Raw genomic sequence first — 24,213 nt, 5'->3', positions numbered from 1 at the left:
GTCACTTAAATTAATGTATGTGCTATTGATATGAGCGTGTACTGTCTTGCAGTTTGCATATTTGTATATCTTCCAACACTACTTGTGTCAAATTAATTTAAAGTTGTTGCATTCATTATGTTTTATTTGTTTTAATTGTAAGTACGGCAAATAGAAGATTAATTTTGCTATTAATATCTTATAATCATTTATGTATGTTACACCATCATAACTGCAATGTTCTCAACTGAATTTTAAGAATTGAAATGTTGACTATCAGTTTTGAAGATAAGAAGTTCATTCTTGTCAAAGTTATTTTATCTTTTTCATGACTTCATTATTATGAACCAAAAAAATCTTTTAGTTTAAGGTAAAATTAATATCTTTTATGCGTTCAGTTAAATCGCTTGCAAAGATATCACAGATGAGCTAGTTATTAGCGTCATCCTTAGATATCCAAAGCAACTGATATTGAAACTATTTTCCATCCGTTTCAAGGTACAGTATATATGAAAGTTTGTATTTCTCTTCATTCTGGTTTTAGCAGTTCAAAAACATTACATGAATAATGAACAATTAACAATATTTGTAGTTAATTTTCTCAAAAAAGAAAAACTATCTTGCTTTATATAATCGATGATTTTCTTAACATTTTACAAAAAATTTCAATAACCTTTTCTTGCCTTTACTGAACGGTCCTCTTTACATAGAGGCAAATACACACAAACAAATAAATATATATACGGGGACTGTACACAAAGTAACTTACGTTTTGATATAAAAAAAACCACAGCTGCTAGAAAACATCTACTACATATAGTAACTTATACTCCAAAATGGAACAAAGTTATAAAACTTTGTTTTATTTTTAAATTTGGTTTGTTTTTTGAAAGCGTTATGTTTACAAACAAAATATAAACCGTTACAAATAAATCACAAATCATCAAATACACATGTAAACTAAACCACTGATTACTCAAAATTTTCTTTTGGACAAGTAGGATGCTAGATGCTTTTGGTCAAAGAAGCTAGAAACTGGGATGAAGATTAACGCCAAACACAGATATAAGAGAAAGGAACAAGGGGGTTTGGGAACAAGGGGCCCTCCGTGGAATTGTCGTTCATCTGGGCTTGCCTGGATGGCCGGCGGCGATGAAGCGGTGAGACTTCTGACCCCTTGAACGGAAAAGATCAAGATCCAGCCACCGGTTGGAACAGCTGAAAAGGCATAGCCAGGTCTGGTTCGGCTCCTCCTTGGTGGTTAGAGGCAGGCATCCCTGGAGCTGAGTAAGTGCTTAAATGTTGATCTGGCTCTAAGTGGGGGTACAGTGTGATAGGAGTTTTAGTGCAGGAACACATAGGCTCTTAATAACATCTGTGCGAGTACAACACTACCCATTTATAGAGGTAAAAAAAAAAAAAAAAATAGGATGCAGTTTCAAATAGAAATGCAAAGAACACATATAGTTCATCCAAAACACAGAAACAAATCATAAACATACATATTTAGATATTGTATATAACGTTAAAAAAAATCACAACTTAACACATTTAAATGATTTGTAAATTGTAAATGCGTGAAACTCAAATCAGTAATTTATTAACTAAACAGATAGTGTTAAGATGAAAGTACATTTTGATCGTATCATAAATATATTTCTTCTTAACTAAAAAATCACAGCAGTAATCAGTTGACATCACGGTGAAAACAATAATACAATGTCAGTGTCGATAAAGATGGCTACAGAATCTGCTGAACATTTATATGTATAAGTATATACATATGTATTTTGCATTAGTTTTGGCCTTATATCTCAGAATTGACTGAAGTGATATTCTTCAAATTTACCTCAAATATTTTGAGGTATTTGTTAGGAGGGATATAGTGAAAAAAACATGTTTTATTTCCTCCAGAGACATTTTAGAGAAAACTTTATTAAAGCAAATTTTTTAACTATAATGCATATACAAATAATCCAAAGAAACATTTTTCAAAAAATTAACCCCCTATTTCTTAGAATTGAAATGTATATTGTTTGTACTGTTGTTCTTTCTCCTTTTCAAGAAGAAAGTTTATACTTTAGAGCTAACAAGAAATGTTTACAATTTAAAAAAATTATAATCCCTGATCTTAAATGTAGAAATTTTTTTTGAAAATTTTCTTCTTATTGAAGGCGATTTTGGCTTAACTTAGGTATGAATATATAGACCCACCGGGTTGGTCTAGTGGTGAACAAATCAGCTGATTTGGAAGTCGAGAGTTACAGCGTTCAAGTCCTAGCAAAGCCAGTTATTTTTACACGGATTTGAATACAAGATCGTGGATACCGGTGTTCTTTGGTGGTTGGGTTTCAATTAACCACACATCTCAGGAATGGTCGAACTGAGAAAGTACAAGACTACACTTCATTTACACTCATACATATCATCCTCATTCATCCTCTGAAGTATTATCTGAACAGTAATTACCAGAGGCTAAACAGGAAAAAGAAAGAAGAAGGTATGAATATATAGAAAAATGTTTTTTTTAATTTATTTCACACCTATAAAAAATATACATTCTCTGTCCTTTTTGTTTTTTGGATCTAACTCTTAATTTTTGTAATCAAAATTTCTTTTATTTTTATATAATTTTCTTCATCGCTTAAAGAGTTATTAAAATTGAACTAGCTTTGACACTTATATTATATTCTGAACCCAACATTTTTTTCATTAGGTTTCATAAAAGTTATACTATATTTTTTCAGTATTTCTAAACAATTCTCTTTTAAAATAATTTTTTTATTATGGATAACTTGTTTATAAATAAATTTTTCATGACTTATAAATTTTTAAAAGTTAGAAATAAACATGTAAAGTGTTAAAGTATTTTATTTTTATTGCAAGTATAAATTGTTAAGTTTATAGCATTAAATTGTCTTATTAAAAACATTAATGAATTTTGAATTTTGTTACCAAAAAGTTTTCTAATCACGTTAGTACATTTTTGTTATTGTTTTATAAAAAGGTGAAATTATTTTATTACACAAGTCAGTCTTTTAATGTTAGAATTTCAAAAACTACTCGGTGAAGCCGAAAAAATTTTGCAATAAAAAATCTGTGCAAGGTGTTGTATAACTTGACCGAAGTATGTGGGAAAGATAAAGGTGATTGTGTATAGTAATAACATTTGATGAAGCCAGAAAGTTTCAGATAAGCACCACAAAAATATTTGTCAAAGAAAGTTTATCACATATCTTATGATAATAAATACTCAAGAACATTCTTTTAAATAAAAATAAATAAATATGGAGTAAAAAAAAAAACTATAGAGTTGGAACAAGTTTTATAAAAATTATCATAATGAGCATAGTAGTAATTTCAGATTACGTTACTTATAAATATATATTTCGGTTTAGATTACCTTTAAAGGATAATAAAAAAAAGTAATGTTCAGATTCATATAAAATGAATGACCTTCAAACAATGTATGCTGTTCAAATTGTGCAACATGAACAAGTTTCAAGTGTTCTTGACACGCAAATAGAATAATTTGTATCTTTGAACTTCATTACAACAAATAAAAATAGATAGCTGAATAGAATTACACACAAATAAAAAATTATCTAATTTTTTTAAAAAATCAATCAATAAATAAATACTTTGTATAAATATACATCAACAAGTTTCTTCGGCAAAATAAGATGAAATGGACTCGAAAATATAATGTTTGTTCAAACCTGACCGGTTTGGGTTTTTAAGAAATCCTGTAGAATTCTAAAAAAATTCAGTAATATCTCTCACTAAATCTCTGTATCACTCACTATACTTTTGAATAATTTGGACTGTTAGTTGATAAACTTACTATGAGGAAGAAAGATATCAGACTGAAAAGTGATTTCAAACAGAGAGAGAGAGAGAGAGTGAGAGAGAGATTTTTTGGCGATTTTTATTTTTTTTGCTTAATATAATTTTCTAAGATGCTGAATCGATCAGAAAAATTCTTTGATAGCAATATAACGAATGAGTAATAATTAACTGAAGAATCTCAACTAGCGATGTAATAAACTAATTAATGAAAAAGTTCTTAGAAATTTAATTTTCAATGATACAAAATAATAATTTAATTTAAGCGATAATACAATTGTATAAATTAAATTTCCGCTTACCAACAATATAGATATAATAGTCACAAACATGATGTTACTGTCTTATTGACATACAAATTAATTTTATTCTTGACGACCATCTGTTATGAATATAAGAGTTTAATTAAAAATCAATTACCGATTTAAATTTAAATTAACATGTTTTAGAAGATCCCTGAAGATGGAGTAATAGCTCCAAAAGTACTAGGATTTACACTTTTTAAATTGTTGGTATGTGGAAATTTAATTTATACAAAATAATAATTATTAGAGAATTTGGAAAATAAGCAAAAAAGAGAATAGATGTGTTTGGGCAGTGGTGCTACCGATGCAGGTTGAAGATTACACGGAAGAAGAAAATAATCGAAGAAGTGTTACAAAGGATTAATGAGATACCTACAAAACTCATTAAAGAAACAATGATGTGTTTGGATAGGACATGTACTACGGCATAACAGTTTGTTATGTACCACAACAGAACAGTTAAAGTAAACAATGCAAGAAGATCAAGACTAGGGTATACTGGAACAAACTGCACAGGATGTTAGATGTAAAATGTAGATGGAAACAAGGAGATTAGCACACAATAGAACAACTTGGAAGAGGAAGACTGCTACAAACCACCTCTACGATCGATTAATACGACAAGAAGAAAAGAATTTGCTAAAAGAAAATTCAATGAGTTTAATAACAAAATTATTATTATCAGTAAATAATAAATAAATATAAAAAACAAATAAAATGGACTATAAAAAACCGCCAAAGGAATTTAACAGTAATACTTCAACTATTCTTTAAATTTTGACTTCTTGAAGCCTGTATAAAATTAAAAAAAAGTACTGAAAACTTACAAATCCTATTTTGGTGAATATTAACAAAAAAATTAAACGTTTTTAATAAACCGAAAAAAATTATTTTTTTACTTTTACGGCAGTTTTTTAAAATTTCATTTAAACTATGGATGGGCCTTCAAAAATCTATTAAAATAAGATCTTTGCTAAAAAGAAAGATGAGAAACTTGTGTCTTGTTAAAACTGAAATCAGGGATGTTGAGAAACGGTGTAAAGAGATTGTTACTTAATTTTGAATTCTTATAAATGTAGGAATGTATGTTATCGTTTAACTTAAACTTTCATGCAAAAATAATTTGAATATAAAAACAACAGGTTGTGCATCATTACGTCATAAAATACTAACAATTAAGCAGCAACGACAAGAAAAGAATGAGTAAATATTTTCTAATTGTCTATGTTGTATCTGTAGGTATAGGTGTTTTATTTTTCATTTATATCAATTTATTTCAGCAAATGTATGCTAATAACACGATTACAGTTAGTAACGAAAGACATTACATAATATCTAAAAATATGTACAAGATATAAGAGATTGATTGTATCTATATTTGAAGATAATTATTTAAAAGGTCTTGTAAATTCTGTATTAGCAGTTCACAAAGTTATTCACTCGTTTGTAACCGACTAACTTTAAATATGGGTAACTATAATTAATGCATCGTGCTTCTTGGTACACAAAACACTGCTAATCACTTTGATATAATTATCATTAATCGTGAAATTAAAAAAAACATGATTTATTGGTTTGCTGTATGTTCTCACATTTTTATTTTGAATGAAGCACTACCATCCATCTAGCAGAAAAAATTGAACTAACAACTGTATAATAAATTGTACTGTGTACTGTATAATAAGTACATTGTTTACATTAACATTTTATTATACTTATTATTTTTTTACATTTTGTTAAAAAAAACTATTGTAGACGCAAGTTTTTTGAAATTTTACAAAAAAAAAGTATAGAAGCGCCATGCTTCTTGATACAAATGATGTATATATATACATACATATATAAATGTAAATGTATTAATCTTTTACTTCATTACTTTTCTGTCATAATGGCAACAGAAATATAATTAAATAAAATTACTATCTTTTTTTTCTTTAATGAATATCAATAAAATACTTAATATTCTCACAAACATGAATATACAAACACGTAGAGGATTCTGGGGCAAAGCCGCTTGGCTAGACAGTCATGCAAGCAAAGCAAGTCCTTACCGGTTGATTAATGATAACAGTAGTATTTCTGTTGCCCGTGAAGCAAAATTTCTGAGTATTTTATTAGATGACAAATTCTCTTGGATGATCAAACAAGTTTGCAACAGTCATTGTTTGGCTCTCTTAAGTTTGAATCGTGCAGGATCGATATTAAAAAAATTAAATATTAATAAATAATTAACTTACCCTTGTATTTATATTTATGATTGCAACAAATTTGCTAAAATGAATAGGCATTTATTCTTAAAATACTGTTAATATTTAAAATGACTGTTTTTGGGTAACCCACCATAATAATTTGGCTCGCATAAAATGCCCTTATTACACTTCTGTTGCCATTTTTAATAAATCACCATTTAAAAGATCTTCCCATCAGTTTATTTAAGATGGAATTATTATTTTTTTTAATAAAAACAGTGTGGTTAGATGAATTTTTAAATAAAACTAAAAAAATATTTTTAAATTCTGAATTTTGTGCAACTAAGTTCAGCATGTAAGTTCGAATAATAACTGCTCAAATAATTTTCATTAATGCCTATTGAATTGTGATTTATTTTAAAGTTATTTTTTTATTTTTAGTAACATCATGTATTTTACCTTTTTACCTTAACGTTATTAATTGTTATATTTTAAATAATTAATATGGATGTTGATCGGCTCTACTTTTTATTTTCCTTGATCCATTTCATGATTTCCCTTGATCCAACCAGACAAATGCTGTAGCAGTTCATAACTGTTTTATCTGTGGAGTAGCATATCTTCCTTTTCTTCTGATCTTATTTTATTATCGTTATCATCATTTTGTTATTATGTATCGATCAGAATAAAGTACTTATCTAAGTTAACATTATCGCTTTTAATATCAAAAAATCTTCTACTAAAATTATCTAAAAAAACGTTTAATTGGATCATCAAAAGAGCTTGATGAAAAAACCTGCAATCACAACAACCTACTTTGTGAATAATAAGCCTTGACAATAGTTAAAAAATATTTACAGGTTGAATTGAAACCGCCATTTTTTGAAGTCAATTAAAAATGTCTAATAAACAATATACATACAATTAGAAATTAAGTATATAATAAACTAAAATTAATACTAGTTTACAAAATGTACGACTTGAATGTACTTAGACATTTTATAATTTTCTCTAGCATTAAATGACTGTATGACTGTTAGACTTGATAAATAAATAATTATGGTTATTCAGCTGGTGAATGCATATCAAATCGATTAAAGATTTATGTAATTATTTTATATTTATGTGGAATCACGGCATGCAGATATAAACAACTGCGTATTTAATAAAAGTATTTATCGATTTTTAAAATCATAGACAGTATTACTCTAGAATAATTTATCTGGCCAAACTGATTTTAAGTATTTAAAAGAGTGAATAATGAAGGAAATTTTATAAATAAAATGAATAACGCTGTAAAACAAGTTTCTTTTAAAACTTGTCAAATTAAGTTTAATTATGAAGGTTAACAATTCATATTTAATATTATTTTTATTAAAAAATTAATTAATTACACAAACAATCCAAATATGTAAATGCGTATAATTTATTGAAAGTTGCTTTTAAGAAATTTACACATTATATATCTTATTTTAATTACTATTAAAATTTTAAATCCTAGATACTTGGATAATTTTAATTATTATTATTATTCTTTTATATGATTACATTCACTTAGTACAATACGTTATTTCTTTTATTAAAAACCAGTATAAATGGTTTAATTGAAAAATACAAATTTTTATTTATTTTACTGTGCATTCAAAAGTCCCTTTAATCTCAATTACCTTTTCAATTGAAGATTTTAATTTTGTAGCGCTTAAATATAATATTTATCTTTTGCCCGATGTCTAACCTAGCTCTCTGGCAGCTCTAGAGGAAGAAGCTAAAAAAATTAGATGTAAATATCAGCCGTACAACACATTTCTGAAAAGCTTACCTTTAGTAATGTACATATTACAGGATAGAACATGAACTACCTTAATTTTATTGTCCTCTTGTATTACAGTCTTCAGTCGCAGCTGCAGTACAAACTAGCAGGTTGAGTCATCTTCCTTTTTTCAAATATACTGGAACATAACCGACCAGGCTTTGTAATCTAACACAAAATCATAAATATTCATTAGTAGGTTTACACCGTTCTGGATATAGATAAAAAAATGTAAAAAAGACAGCTGCAATGCTGAACCAACAGAACCAGTCGAGATTCTTAAAACTAAAAGTCGAAATTAGGAATTGTTCCATTTTTTGCATCCCAAGATAATAATGCGTTTGTGTAAGTTATCGGGGAATTAATCATAGATATTCAATAATGTAATGCATCCATTTGTATGCGCTTTAAGCTAACAAATGCTAACTTTAAGCTATTTTGCACTCATAATAACTTTATTTCAAATAAATAATTTCTATAAAATTTAAAAAGAATGAATTATATAATGTTCATTCATAGTTTTAAATAAATTCAAATTCATCACCTATTTGGACTTTATCCTGATTCAGATAAAAACAAAAAAATATATGCTGCTGAAGCTTGTAGATTGCCGATTTAGAGATTAAAGCCAGGGTAAACTATCTCCCTTTTAAATAACAATATACTTGTATATAATTCTGTAAATAACTATTGTATCCCTTAAACAATAGGGTATCATCAACTCAAACAGGCAGAGTCAGAGATTCTAATTCATTAGCTATTTCTGTGTTCAATTTGAATTAAAAGGATCATCAAATTTTAATATAAATATAATTTATCAACTTACAATAAACTTTTGGAAAATATACATATACCACATATATGACTTTAAAATTGGCTTCAGATGTATATTTTTTTATAGTTATGAAAATATCCAAATTTCATTATCGATATTCAAAAGTTGTAACTTATCTCAACATCCAACTATTGCTGAAAATTTATTAATTTTCAATAATTTTTCAAAATTTAATGAAGTTTCAACAGTACCCCTTCAAATGTCTAAACCCCTACCCATTGAAAGAGTTATGAAAGTTAGCCTGACTTGAAACTCCTCTTTATCTTTGATATTCACAATCACCCTATTTATAGTATTCCTCAAGATCTATAAATATTATCTACATATACTACCACCATTAATGGAAGTTGTTTGTGAGAACAAGATATTTAATTTTGTTTTTAAAGATTCCAGTACTGGTACAACAGGCAGACAGATATAAAAGAGTTAGTCCAGTGTATTTTTCACAAGACGCATACAAGCAAAGTGTTATATGGTGATTGAATTTTTACTTTCAATAACAGGATTATAAATTATATAGATTATTGTTCTTACTGATGTGTTAGCAAGTCCTTTTGTGACCCAAAGATTTTGCCTCAGAATTTACCATTTTAAGTTAATTAATTGAATTACTGTTAATTTAAATACCTTCAATACCAAATGAAAAGGATATTCATCATATTTCAGTCTTCACCTGAATTAGAGTAATAAATTAAGATCATTAATTTAAAAGAATTACTCTTTTAATTCGTTCAAGCATGAACTATGTGATGATGTAATGATGCACGATGCGATGATATAATGATTTGCATCCAGGGCCATTACACAGAAAAAAAAAGCTCTAGAATGTTTGCCTATTGCTAGGCTGGTAGAGAGACAAAAATAATGCGATTCTACACCGATTCTTTGTTTAAAATGATTGTGTAATCTTACTCTTCATAAACAAAAATTAACATTAGGACAGATTACAGAATTTTTTTTAAGTAGAAATAATGTTTTTAAAGGTATGTTTAATTTCTGACCGTCACTAAATTTTTATTCTCATAAATAAATATATATGTAGGTATATTGTTTTTTGTAATTTTCAAGAAATTATATTTTTTATAACATATACAGTAGCTTAATTTCACATTCAGAAATGTGGAATGCAGTTTAGCATTGAGAAGAGTAATGCGATTGTTCAAAACAGAAAAAAGAGAAATTCAATAAACTTAATTATGAACGGTAGAAAGGATAAAAGAGTTTTCTTCTCTGGGAACAATTTTTCCTTTGGATGGGTGAATGGTTAAGGAAATAAGTACAAAAGTAAAGAAGGCAAATGGATTTATCAGAATGTAATAAGTCTGGTCTGGAACAAGGAGGTACTTTTGCAGTATAAGAGAGTTAATTATAAAAACTACTGTGTGCCAGTTCTTACCTAAAATTGGAACCTGGACAGGTGGCATAAAGATGGAGGGTTGAGTACAGGCAGCAGAAATGAAATTCAAGAGAAGCATGGAAGGGAAGACAAGAAGGAAATGTGGAAAAATAACAAATGAGGGTAAGGAGCAGTATGATTAGAGAGGAACTGAAGGTAGGAATCCTTGTCAGGTCAATTGGAAGATCAAAGCTCAGGTGGTTTAGGCATATTGAAAGGATGGATGAGGAAAGATTACCAAAAAGGATGCTGCATGCAGAGGAAAGGGGTAGACCAAAAATTAAATGTTATGGAAGAAGTGTGCAGACAGGGGGAAGAGAGCATGGATCAAGGCAGGTGGAAAAATCTTGTAGAAGGCCCAACCCAAGGAAACTTGAATTAAAGGGATCTGAAGATGATGACTTTCTGTTAGTCTTTTCTTTAGTTTTTTAAATGACATTCATTATAAAACCAGTAGGATAGTAAATTTTAATTTCTTATTCCTTTATTAGCTAATTTCTATATTGAAATTTTTTGTAACATATTACTCTGTCTGTTTTACTTGCCCATCTAGATAGCGTTAAAGCAGATCTGTACCTCTAGAAGGGAAAGTATTGTAACGGCTATTGTACTTCTATGTATGGGGGGGCATTAAGGCCATTAAATTTTCAACTTAAAAGGTCTAGCGGGTGAGGCTGTGTTACAAGATCAGTCTCAATATCTCGAGATTTTGCGTAATTAAGGTCATATTTTTCTCAGGTACTTTTGTTAACTATTAAAAAATAACAGTATCTGCAAAAAAACCTTTTGCAAAATCATACCCAAAAAAAATGCTCTAAACTACTGTTATATTGTGACGTTATGGGTGAGTGGTATAATTAAATAAATGAATAATATTTAGAAAGTTTTAAAGTGGCTTGGTCTGGCTGGTTCTCAAACTTGATCGCCTGGTTGACTCTACACCTAGTGTGTTAAGTCTCGCGTCTACACCAATGTGCCGACCACACAAGCAAAATTTGTTCTACATAAGTTGTGAAATTACATTAGTTTAATTAGTGCAGAGCGTCACTTCTAGTACTCCCACACTCGCATGAATTAAGTATGATATGTGCATACACTTTAGTTAGAATCATTGAATTAAATAAACAAAAAAGTATTATATTTAAGTAAAATAATAAATATTTTATATTAAGTTGTGTATAAGCCGTGCGTCAGAAACAACTGTGTTGTCAGCATTTTTTTATTACATTGTACATATATTCTGAGTATTTTTTTAATTTTACTGAAATACATTTATTTTTTTATATTTTCTTCTTTTTATCAAGCGTGATACTCATTAAACATTAGAAAGATATATCCGGTACATACATCTTTTTAATTTAATTAAAAAGATAATAATAAAAGATAATTTTAATTTAATTTATCTTTTTACCTTTTTTAATTTTCAAATTATCCAGATTCAGCCTTTGTAATCATCAATCTGGATAATTTGTGTCCCTCTGATAACCTGGATCCCTCTTTTTAAACATTATCAACAACAAAAAACTGAAACAATATTGTAAAGTAATTATTATGTTATTAATTTGATTATACTTTTATGTTATATATTAATATTACAGAATACGTTTTACAATAAATATTATAAATAAAAAATATACATGTTTATAGGTATCATTTTATTGTAATTTTTTAAATATTATGTTCTTAGAGATCTTAAAAATAAGTTACAATGTAATATAATATCAATAATATATATATATATATATATATATATATAAACACTAAACAATCTTCAATTATTTTATTTATATCATACAAATAATAAATTATTGTTATATTACAACCGATAAAATTTAATTATATTTTTAAAAATAAATATTTTGCTTATCCTTAAATGTAATAATATAAAGATCTTGTGTAAATTAATAATAATATTAACAGCAGGCAACAATATTTTAGTATCTGAATTATCATTATAAATAGTAAGAGTAAAGTGGTAATAATATTACTATTAAAAAGCAATTGCTGATAACACTTTAGGTAAATTATCAGCAACTATAACCAGGACTGTTCTATAACGGTACATTTTATTAACATTTATAACTTATTTAACTTAGTTTTAACGTACAATGTGTATGGTGTAAAATAAATAAATATAGTTCTTTCTATAAAATATAAATTTTCATTATTATTTTTAAACTTACAAAATTTATTAAGTGTAGTAAATTCATTAGTAAACTGCTAAAATTACAATAAAATAATCGAATAGTAATCTTGAAAAAGTTACAAACTATTTAAAAATATTTCTAGTTTATATACTACTTTTAAATGCAACATTTTAGGTATAATTAATTTAAAGTATAAATATTACAAATTTTATTAATTCCTAAATATCATACTTTAATTTATGTATTTAAAAAAAACAATGTTATAGAAATTTAAGACCTAAGCAAGATAAATTATCTGTATCACTAACAATCTTCTATTTTCATAGCTTGTGGAATGTCATAAGGATTAGCATCTAGAAAATAAAATAAGTGTGTACTACACAGATGATCACCAGCAGTAAAAGTTATTAATATATTAATTTCCATAGATCATCAAATCTAAACAACTCCAGGTATAGTTTTAATTTTTACATATAATTTCGTACTGTTGGTACCTTATTTGATATAATCATTAGCTGCTAACTTAATCATAAAAATGTATTTTAGCAAGTTTTTAGATGTTAAATGAAAATGCCAAGTCTAACCAGGATTCAGACAAGAACCTTTCAGATGAAAGACTCGCTACCACTCCAACGCAAAGATTGATGCATCAAAAAAAAGATCATTATCATTATTCAGCATCTAATGATAACTTTATGTGCATATTAAAAATATGGGTGAAGCTGACTTTCACAACAATAGATTGGAATTGAGTGGATAGTAAATAAAAAGTGATGGTGACTATGAGTAAATGCTGATGACAGTATGATACTCAGTTCATTGAAAATATGTAGCTTAGACTTGCAAGTACCAATAAGAAGAGTCAAATTGATACCTGGTCTTTTCTAGTTTTCAACGATAAAATGTGAAGTACCAGAAATTTCACGAAGTACTCAAGAGAAAGAATAAATATATTTTACAGGAAGATGGAATTCACAGTAAAAAATGATGGTGTTAAAAACAGTTTGCTGAACAAAATTTATTTTGATAAATAGTACTTACATGAGAAGTTAATAAAAATAAAATGCAGAAATTTTACAAAATCAATAAATTATCTAAAAGTAAAAAAATATAATTTTCACTTGCATTCAAAATGTGTTCGGGAATTTTATGAAACAAATATAAACTGATTTCTTTATTGTAAACATTATTATTGTTGTTTAATAAAAAAAGTGATCTATTTTTTCTAATTTATTTTACAATAAATTTTAAATCTTCTTTCAGTCAGAGATGCATAATCAAATTTTTTATCCTTTAATTGCATTCAAAAAATTTTTTTTCTTTGGTTATCTTTAGTTTCATAAATGTTAATTTGAGATAAATAAATGAATTTTTGTAAAGAAAATGTTACAATGTTTGCCATTAACATGAAACAAAATCTAAAATAAAATATGGAGGGCGTTCATAAATATCTGCAGTCAGTATTATCAGTTACAAATAAAACTGGAAATTCATTTACAATTTAAATTTATAAAATGTGATATAATGTGTGCTGGTTAAAGAGAGATTTAACTTATAGGGCATACCAGGTGTTCAACCTAATTCTAAAAAGCTAATTCAGCCACGTATTTTTTTTTTTTATCTGTATAAGTGTTCTATTATGAGAAAAAGATTGGTAAGACAGTGCTTTCAGTAGGGGAACTGGATCCTTCCAAAATGCATATATTTTCTCGGTAAAAACTTTTTTTGGTCATCAAAACTTTTTATCTCCTAGCATAAATGTGTTCTCACATTGGAATTAACAGTTGAAAAATGTCTGCATTTGTAGAAAATTACACCAAAATAAATTCTTTTGCTTAATTATTTATAAACATTTTCAGTAAGATATAAATAGGAAGCGCTACTAAAAAATTATAATGAGAACTTTGTTAAAAGATTTTATGAAATGGTACAGTTTTGGATAACAAAGATAATAAACCGATAAGTTTTAATAACAGCTGAAATTCAAGCAGTTGTAACATGATCTTTAAATCTTAACAAGAATTACACCGATAGAATATTTCTTTAGGTTCAGCCCATACTGCTATTAGCAGAAAAATGAAATTTATTTTTTACCAAACAGGTTTTTCGCAAACTAATTCCTGTTCTCTATGTTAAAAGGGTAGACTACCTATTCATGTTTTTAAAAACATAATTTAGGGCAACAATGGCATTTTAAATCTAAAGTTTTTCTTGGATGGTACGTCAGTAGTTACACTAATGGATCTAAAATGAAAATCCATACGAATTTAACAAATCTCCTCTACATCTGCCAAAATCAAGTGTATGATTTCAAAGTAAAAAATCAGACCGTTGCTTTTTTTAAATTACCCAAATGCTGGAGCCAATCATCTAATAATTTCACTGCCTTCCAGGAAGAGAATGAGTACAATTCCAGGACATGAAACTTGTCATATCGCTGGCTTTTTTAAAGAAACATATAAAATTTTCAGGAAAAAATATCAAGGCTGGTAGACTATGGGCCACCAAGCTGTGTAATTCTGGTAAACAATAATAAGAAATCTGATCTTACCGATGTAGATTTCTTTTTTACGGGATTACTTTAAAGATACTGTCTACAGATGCAATCCACATATGAATGTATGAACACACAGGTGAACATTCTGATGCCAAATGAGTAATAGATCAGGGAAAAATAAGTAGTAAGATCATGGTGTAACACTTAAAGCACACTGAAATGGATGGAGTTAATTTCCAACACGTGCTATAATTAAAGTATATTTTATAATGTATATGTACAGACAGTCTTCACATTAATCGGAACTATCTTTAAATTAACCAGAACGTGCTTTGAAATAAATAAGCCTAAGAAATCTTAAAAAATGAAATAAAATAGAGTGAATAATTGAAAACAATATTTAATCCGGTTTAATCCATTCCTTTGGTTTCACAGTTTAATGAATAATAATAATCCCTCTAATAAAAAGAATAACAGAAAACAAATGGATGTAAAATGCGTACAAACATTTAAAAGTACGAGTAAAATGTTCCTGTTTAAGTTAAAAACACTTGATCATTAAGCTTCCCTGGAAAGATGACTGTGCAGTTGAATATTAGTTACTATTAGCCGCTATAGATATAGCTACTTAAGAAAATCTATAAATATTTAAAAAGGGATATTAAGTTTTAAATTTATTCCAAGTATTGAATTCATTTATATGTAATGATTTTATTTAAGGCTTTAAAAGTAACGTTTATAATAGTAAAACCTCTTTAAGAAACCATGAAATAAAAAAATAAAAACTGTATTTCATTGCAGTGTGTTTATTAAAAACCAGTACAAAATGAAAATAATTACTTTTTCCGTATTTACCAGACATCATATCCAGTAATATATAACTACTAATCAAACTATACTATTTTGCTCTAAAGTGTTTTAATAAAAATGCTTAGATTGTCATCATTAATATTAAATGTTTATTACATCTACATACATTTCTGAATATAGCATAAACCATTTCTTTCTATATATATGAATTGTGAGTTTAGTCCTAAATTTTGATTCTGAACAAAAAAATTTAATTGAATTTAATTAAATTAATTTTACGAATAACTGAAAATGTTTTTTCTTACTTCAATGACTTTAGCTAAATGACACATATTGTTGTTGCATGCTATTTATCCTAGTATTATATGTATGGGTAATACATGAGTAATACCATAAATATTAATAAGTCTTGGAGAAATTTTCAAGAATTCCACTGTTAATTACATAGATTTGGGACATGCTGGTTCAGTAAATTTAAAGTAATCAATTCCATTTTATTTCAAAGATTTTAATTTGAATGAACAAAACAAAATTAACTAATCCCTAAATTTAATCATGAAGAATATAAGATGTGGATAGAGAATGTTGAAATCAGAATGCTTGATGAGATTCATCAAAAAATATTTCCTTTTGTTACAATAAAATTAAAATTACAATTTAAAAAACAAAATAAATAAAAGGAAATGATCTCCAACTTTTCCTCTCCTATGGGGAATTGATAAGGGGAGTTAAATTACCTTTTAAAGTGTGAAAGATTTAAAAAGTAATTTTACATTTAATGTTAACATTATACAGATTGTTTTACCAAGAAACGGAAAGAATTTCAGGACGAGTTCTACCAGTGAAAATAATGAAAAAGGCTTATATGAACGTGGGTCCATTTTAAAATAAAAGGTTTATTTTCACTGGTAGAACTCGTCCTGAAATTCTTTCTGTTTCTTGGTAAAACACTGTATATTCTCATACAGATTATAATCATTTCTCGGTACTCTCTCAAAAAGTCAGAATGTGGTTTGAAGACAAAAATTGGCTGTTAGATCACCATTTGGCGCCCATAAGTATGTATCTTGTAGACCTATATTTAGAAAATTAAACTTGTTAACTTAACCTTACGTTTATGTTAATGAATGTCCAATCTTTACTAAAATGAATGACCATTAGAATGTCATTCAATGACATGAACTCTTACAACATCCGCTTTTACCAAACAGACATTGAAACCATTTTCACATTACTCAGCTTTGAGAAAGGACCTTATAATGCTTTCATTGACATTTTTAATAAACTACCGAACAATTTGAAAAGATTTTCCCAACTATTTATGTAAAATACAATTAAAAGGTTTTTTTAAGGAAATAATATTATTCTGTTGATGAATTTTTAAATGATACTAATCAAAGAAAAAAAGATATATCTGTATCCTGTTCAATGTATATATAAATATGTGCTCAAAATAATACCTTAATGAATTTTAATCGCATCTAAAATCCTATACTTTAATCTTTATTTTATAACTTTTTTTTATATTTTAATTTATCTTATACTGTATTATTACGTATGATCAAAATAAAAGATTTACTTGTGCGCTTTAAATGAGGAAAGATTAACATCTTTTAATGTTGTTAATGGAAGAGTAGAAAAACTTAATGATTCAGTTATTAAAAGTATGCGTTAAATAAATCTGCACATAATAAACCAAAGAATGATTTTGTCACAATATCACGTTAAGATAGCAAAAACATAAAAATTCTTTAGGGCGATGAACTTTCTGGATGAAGTGTATAAAACAAATTTGTTTTCTGTTCCTCACTATGCACTGTACACAGGAAATAGAACGTGCTACAATGACAGCACAATATAAGATGCCAAAGAAGAGATTGTGTAAAGTAATAACAGCCAGTCAAACACAATGCTGGGCGAAGAACAGTGAAAAGATAGAACAGGATCCGTGGTAGTTTGGGTATAAAATTTTAATTAAAAAAAAATGATTATCAACAAAAATACAGCACTGATGGAACCTGAAAGAATTATGACTATGATCAATGCCTTTTTTACAAATCGCTTAAAGAAAACTAGAAAGATGATAGGAGGAAATGAAATCAAGACATATCAGATTTCAATGCCAAAGAACTGATAGCGACATCATCACTAAGGAACAAAAAAGCTCCTGGACTGGATGGAATACTGCCAAACGTGATGAAGACTGTGGGAAATGTGTGCCCCAACGCACAATTAGAAATCTACAAAATGCTCATTAGAGCTAGTGTTTTTTAGCCAGAGATGGAAAAAGGCTAGGTTGGTCTTAGTCAGCAAAGGGAAGAGACACTCGGATTCCCCAAATACATACAGGCTGCTCTCCAAGTTGGATAGTGCAGATATTTGAAAAGCTCATCAAAAAGATAAACAATTCAGCTTTAGAAGACACAGAAGGACAATTGATGTGATTCAGACGGGTACACAAGCAATGCGGTAAGCATTACCATTACACAAGGAATCTATGTGCCTTGGCTACTCTAGACATATGACGAGATCAGGTGACATGCAGGAACAAAAAATACTCTCAAAAATACCTGCAGGATATCAACATACTTACTTACTTAGAAACCTAAAAACTACCTTCACAACCGCAGAATAATTTTCCAAATGGAGGATGGATACAAGAAATAGAAAATAATAGATGGCACAGTCCAAGGATCCATTCTGAGACTTGATCTTTGGAACATAGTTTAAATGGGATCCTTAAAATGGATGTGCTAAACAAAATGTTTTTAATTGCATATGCGGATGATGCTGCTACCATCATTTAAGCGAAGTATACAGAAAAACATATAGGCATTGGACGGCTAGCATACAGAGGAGGGCTACACTCAGAATTACCTGCACATATAGGACTGTGTTGAAGGAATCTGTTCTGGCAATAGGAAATGTGATCCCAACAGACCTTTTGGCCAAGGAAAAGAAGCAAATATATAAAAGGAAGGCAATGTTAGGGAGAAAGACAGATTGCAGGGTATAAGGAAGACAGAATGAAGGCCTGAAATGAAAGATGACGGCAAGACAACAGATAAATAGATGAAAAAATTCCTGGGATTGCTGGATAAATGGACCGATTAAACACACAGCAATGTTAATTATTACATGACCAAATTCTTGACAGGACACGGGGTGTTTGGGAAATACCTTCACAAAATAGGTAAAAGAATGGCTCCCGATTACATAGTATATAAGGAAAAAAGCTGACTCAGAATATACAATCTTTAGATGCTGCGAATGAAACGATCAGAGGAAGGACCTGTATGTTGGTCTAGGGAATACAGAACCAAGGAGAATAGTAAAAATTATGCTGGAAAATGAGGAGAAATGGGATTTAGTAGTGAATTATATTCAAAACATAATGAAAAAGACGGTTGCATTGGATCACAGGATAGAACCAAGCAGGATAATGGAAGAAATGGAATAAAATTGCTAGAGGATACTTAAGACCTGGGAACCACCCTGAAGTTATGTGGAAATAGTACTGGGGTTGAATAAATCCCCTGATGAGGAGGTGGAGTTTTAGTAGGTATGCCAGCCAAGCCTGAGAGTCCCACACACTGGGGTACAAGCCAGTTCCCTGATGGTGTATAAAGCATTTTCCCATCCAAAACAAAATTATTATTATTACTATTAGTATTTATTATAGATACTATTTAATTTTGCATTGTTTATTTATGGAAATTCAGTTATCATTAAATTTAGCCTACTCATTTTTTTGTTATTTTTATCATCCATGTCGTCTCTTTAGTATTTATTTTGCAACAGTTACAATCACAAACAAGAACTCTGAAAATATGAGAAAACCATAATTCATTGTGATAGTAGAAATATTATTAAACGCTTTGAAGAAGAGAAAAAAATAGGTATGTTACTTCATATATTTGCAACCTGTTAGATCCCATTTGTCCTACACGTGAAGTTAAGTTAATTATCCTGTAGATTAGTGTCGATCAGAATGCTTTGCCGTTCAAGTCCAAATGCAATGTTAATTTGATCTTGCGCTGTATAAATTCTACTTATCATTTCATTAGTTAGTTTCAAACATCCCTACAATAGTTGACTGGATTAAATTTTTATTCTAATAATAAAGAACTGATCTAATTAAAAAATGACTGAAACTATCTGAAATCATCTTTAAATATTTTATAGATCTTCTTACAAGCTTAATCATTCACTTATTTGAAATAGAATTTAAAGAAATTCCTTTTCATGAATCAAGATTAACACTATCTAAATAATACAAATTAAATAAACCTACATTTTGAGGTATGTAATAAAATGAATTGAAATATTTTTCAACAGCTTCAAAATTGTTATTCTATTCAGCGTATAGATTCTGTTTATTAATATTATATATTTGCATTACTATTATTTTCATATACATTAATAAGGAATTTTATCACTAATTTCAAGTTCTGTGATTCTACTCCGATCATATTACGCAATGCTGCCAAAATCCATCGGCTTAGAAGCAGCAGGGGTGGAGGACTACCGGAATAGTCCATGGTGGGAGCCTCTATGCATCATTAAAGATAATCACATTTCCTCTACAGTTTTCCTGGATTATTACAGGTAAATATTATAGTTCTTTTGTTTTGTATGGAGCGGTTTAACCAGTTATTCCTGATGAGATTACATATAAAATTTGTATAATTATATATCGATCTGAATAAAATATATTTATTCATTTATTTTCTAATATAGCATTCACGATTTTAAAGTCAAAGCAGACTAATTTTCTAACAAGAAAAAGCATCAATAATGCACAAGACTGTAGTAAAACTAGATTTTTCTTTATTAAACGATTTGCAATTCGTAATAAAAAGAAAAAATAACTTATAAACTTATACACTTTATGTAATTATTTATTGAGCTTTTTCCCAAATTAAATTTAATTCTATTATAATTCTGAATGAAATAATTAAAATTATGATAAATGAAAATAATTCTAAAAACACATTAGTAGCGATACTAAAAAAAGGCCTGTTTGCGTTTAAAATGCAAAATTTATTGAAATTTAATAATTCAAACATCATACCCTAGTATAACTAATTAAAAAAAAATAAAATTTGTATAATTAAAAATCAAATACTTGTGTCAGATGTAACATTCATGCGATGTTTAATTTTTAAGAAAACAAAATTTATCATTCCCACAAATAAAATTATATAAAAATTTAGTTTGCTTAAATTTTTATTATTGCATTATTATTACTAGTATTGTTGTTATTTTTATAAGCTATAAAATAAAACAATACAAATAATGAAAATGCAGTAATACTACAATGCAACATGTTAATCAATAATAACGTTACTTAAATAATAAAACATTCAATAATAATCATGCCATTATAAAACTATTATAAATATTTTAACTTTTGTTATTAAACTACAAAACATATAAATTCCTTAACACATATAAAATTTTAAATTAACACTAATTACAAAATATAACTAAATAAGTGTCATAAAATCCATATTGTAATTATTACAAGTTTACGTACCTAAAGATAAGTAAATAATTCTATAATTTAATAATTAAGTTAAGGTTATCAGAATCGAAGGCTCTACCTCATGCAGGATTATAAAGATGAAGATGCTACAGTTCCCGCATTTCAAAGTGAACAATACACAAGAGGATAATAAGTCAAGCACACACCACCTGTTTGGCTTCAAATTACTTTAATAGTGAAGATGGTCAGATGTTAGTGCTCTATTGCTGAGTTATACTAATTTCATAATAAAATAAGCTTTAATAATTAAAACACTGTTGAGCACTTACGTGTTAATATAAGTTCTTTCTTTCTATTTTCAAAAAATTACTATGTTTTAAAAACTGTCTATCAATAGTTTTAATAATAATTAATTTTTTTGCCGATTAAGATAACAATTATTTTAAAAACAAAATAGGGATTAGTCTCAAAAATCTAAGTTTCACATGCGTGTATGTTAAGCGTAATAGATGCGATGCAGTGTGTACAGACATCTCCGTTTCTATTTTTATGAAGATATTTTTTAATTTATCAAAATTTCTTGCAAGCCCAAACATTAACTTACAAACATCTTAGGGAAATCGAGCTGAAACATGACTTTGCAACATTTTTTATGCGCTTCTCATATCTGCAGAGTTTTTAGCACATCCCTTGAAAGGATTTTAAAATGTTAATTTTACTCTTTTTCAGTAATCTAAACAAGAAACCACAAAGCCAAAGCCTAATGATAAAACTATTAACAATATAATGAGGATTTCATCACGGCAGAACGACATCCCTCAGGGATTATTCCATGAAAAAGCCTTTGGTCAAAATTAACCTAATACTTGTATTTTACAAACTAAGCATCTTATCTGAAATAAGATTAGAAATCATTTATTTTTAAATTGTATAATTTTATGTAAGCTTTTTTCTAGATACATAGAAATAGAATGAATTGTGACCGATAATAAAAATACAACCGACCCGTGACAGGAATTAAATCCGTCTCAATGTTTTCTACGACCGTGCAGAATCAAGTTAATTGTGTATACTCATAAAGTTTACATTAATTTTGATTGTAAAATTTTCAAATTTTATGTAGTCTAAGAAAGTAGTGGTGTGGAATTATTAATTCGCACACAGCAATGGAGCAAGACAAACCGGGCAAGAGAAAAAGAATTAAAGTGAGAATTAACAACCTGAAGATCTCCTTTTAAAGTTTTTGTAAATTTTTTTATGACAGAATTTACCGAATGAGTTATTGATCACTCGATAGTTATTGAAAGAGTACACTTAATTTATGTTTTTTAAGCACTGCTGGTTAATAATGACAATATTATCACAGTACTACTTAATTAAGAAATTTATCTTTGCAAAATCTCTGTTTTCAATTACAAACGTCAAGTAAAGTTTGAATTATAACCGTTTGTGGTCTTCAACCACAAATGTCAATTTGAATTATATAAAATTAAAATTCTTATAAAAAGAAAACTATATTAAAAAAACAGTATGGTATTTAAATTTATATAATAATAAATAAATAAATAAATATTTATATAACTGTACTTAAAATATATCAGCTCAAACATACACATTAATTACATTAGAAATTATTAATAACAAACAATTATTTTAAATATAAAAAAATTAAGTTAAAAAAGTAGTAAATTAAATATTGAAATCTAACACTGTTTTACTTAAGTCAGTAGAAAATCTTGCTAAGATCTTTAACTTTATATTAACTAGATCTACTTTCCTAATATGTTAAATTTTGTTTCTTATCAACATACTAATTCAAATTATATATTTCCTAATGTTGAATGGATAATTGCAAAATTACAATTTAAGTTTGTTTAAATAGTTCAGCATCATTACAACTCATTGAATATTGTTTTATACAATTTCTTATGTCATAGCGTAATATTTTGTTTTGTTTTTTTGTTTTTTTAATAATTCCAATAATCTTTGTAAACTGAAAATCAGAACTGGCAAAAATGTTCAGTATTATCTAAAATGACTGAGAATAAACTGTATAAATTTATTATGATCTGATATATAATTTTGGTCCCAGAGATTTTTATTATAACTAATTAAAATAAGCAAATCTAAAAAAAGAAATAAAGATGAATGAAAGCAGTTGTACAAAATACTTGTAAATGAAGAATAAGTAAGAAAAAACATATAAAACACCTAATATTAAAATATACCGCTTGAGTACAAATGATATATTGTACAAATATACAATAAGTGTAATTTTAACTATTCCTAATGATCTTGTCTGTGCTTGGTCTTACAGTAATTGTCTGAAAGCATACATTATTAATTAGCAATTTTAATCTATTTATAGTCAGTTACTTACTACTTTTAATAAATAACCGTATCACAAAATGTATCTTCTTATGCAAATTAATGAAGTGCCAATGGTAAAATTTATTTTGCTCTGTAGGTAACACTGCTTCAAACTGTTATATCATTCTCTCAACCGATTATTAAAGTTAACCTTAATAACTTTATCAGGCTTTTTCTTTTATTAGCTAGTTCTAATTATTATTTTGCAGGTATTTTCAGAAGTGCACAGTGGATTTAACATTGTAAGAATGACAGGCACTATCTATATTATTGAAAGTAAGATTGCTGTAAGTGTGGTGTTCTTTAAAATTATTAAGACATTATATAAAATTATAATTTAACATTTTTAGGCTTAAAACTGAACCGTATCATTTTCTCATAGAATGAAAGAGAAATGTGGCAAAAAGTAAACCATAAGATAATATACAATAATTTTGAAAGAAAGTAAAAAAAACCGATTCTCAGATGAGTAGCTCTGATCTTCAGAAAGAATCAGCTAGTTTGAGATACAACTCAACCGTGTCCCATTGCTTGATGGAAG

This window comes from Lycorma delicatula, chromosome 3 (genome assembly GCF_047948215.1).
Source record: "Lycorma delicatula isolate Av1 chromosome 3, ASM4794821v1, whole genome shotgun sequence".
Classification (NCBI taxonomy): domain Eukaryota; kingdom Metazoa; phylum Arthropoda; class Insecta; order Hemiptera; family Fulgoridae; genus Lycorma; species Lycorma delicatula.
Note: the sequence above shows the minus strand (reverse complement) of the source record.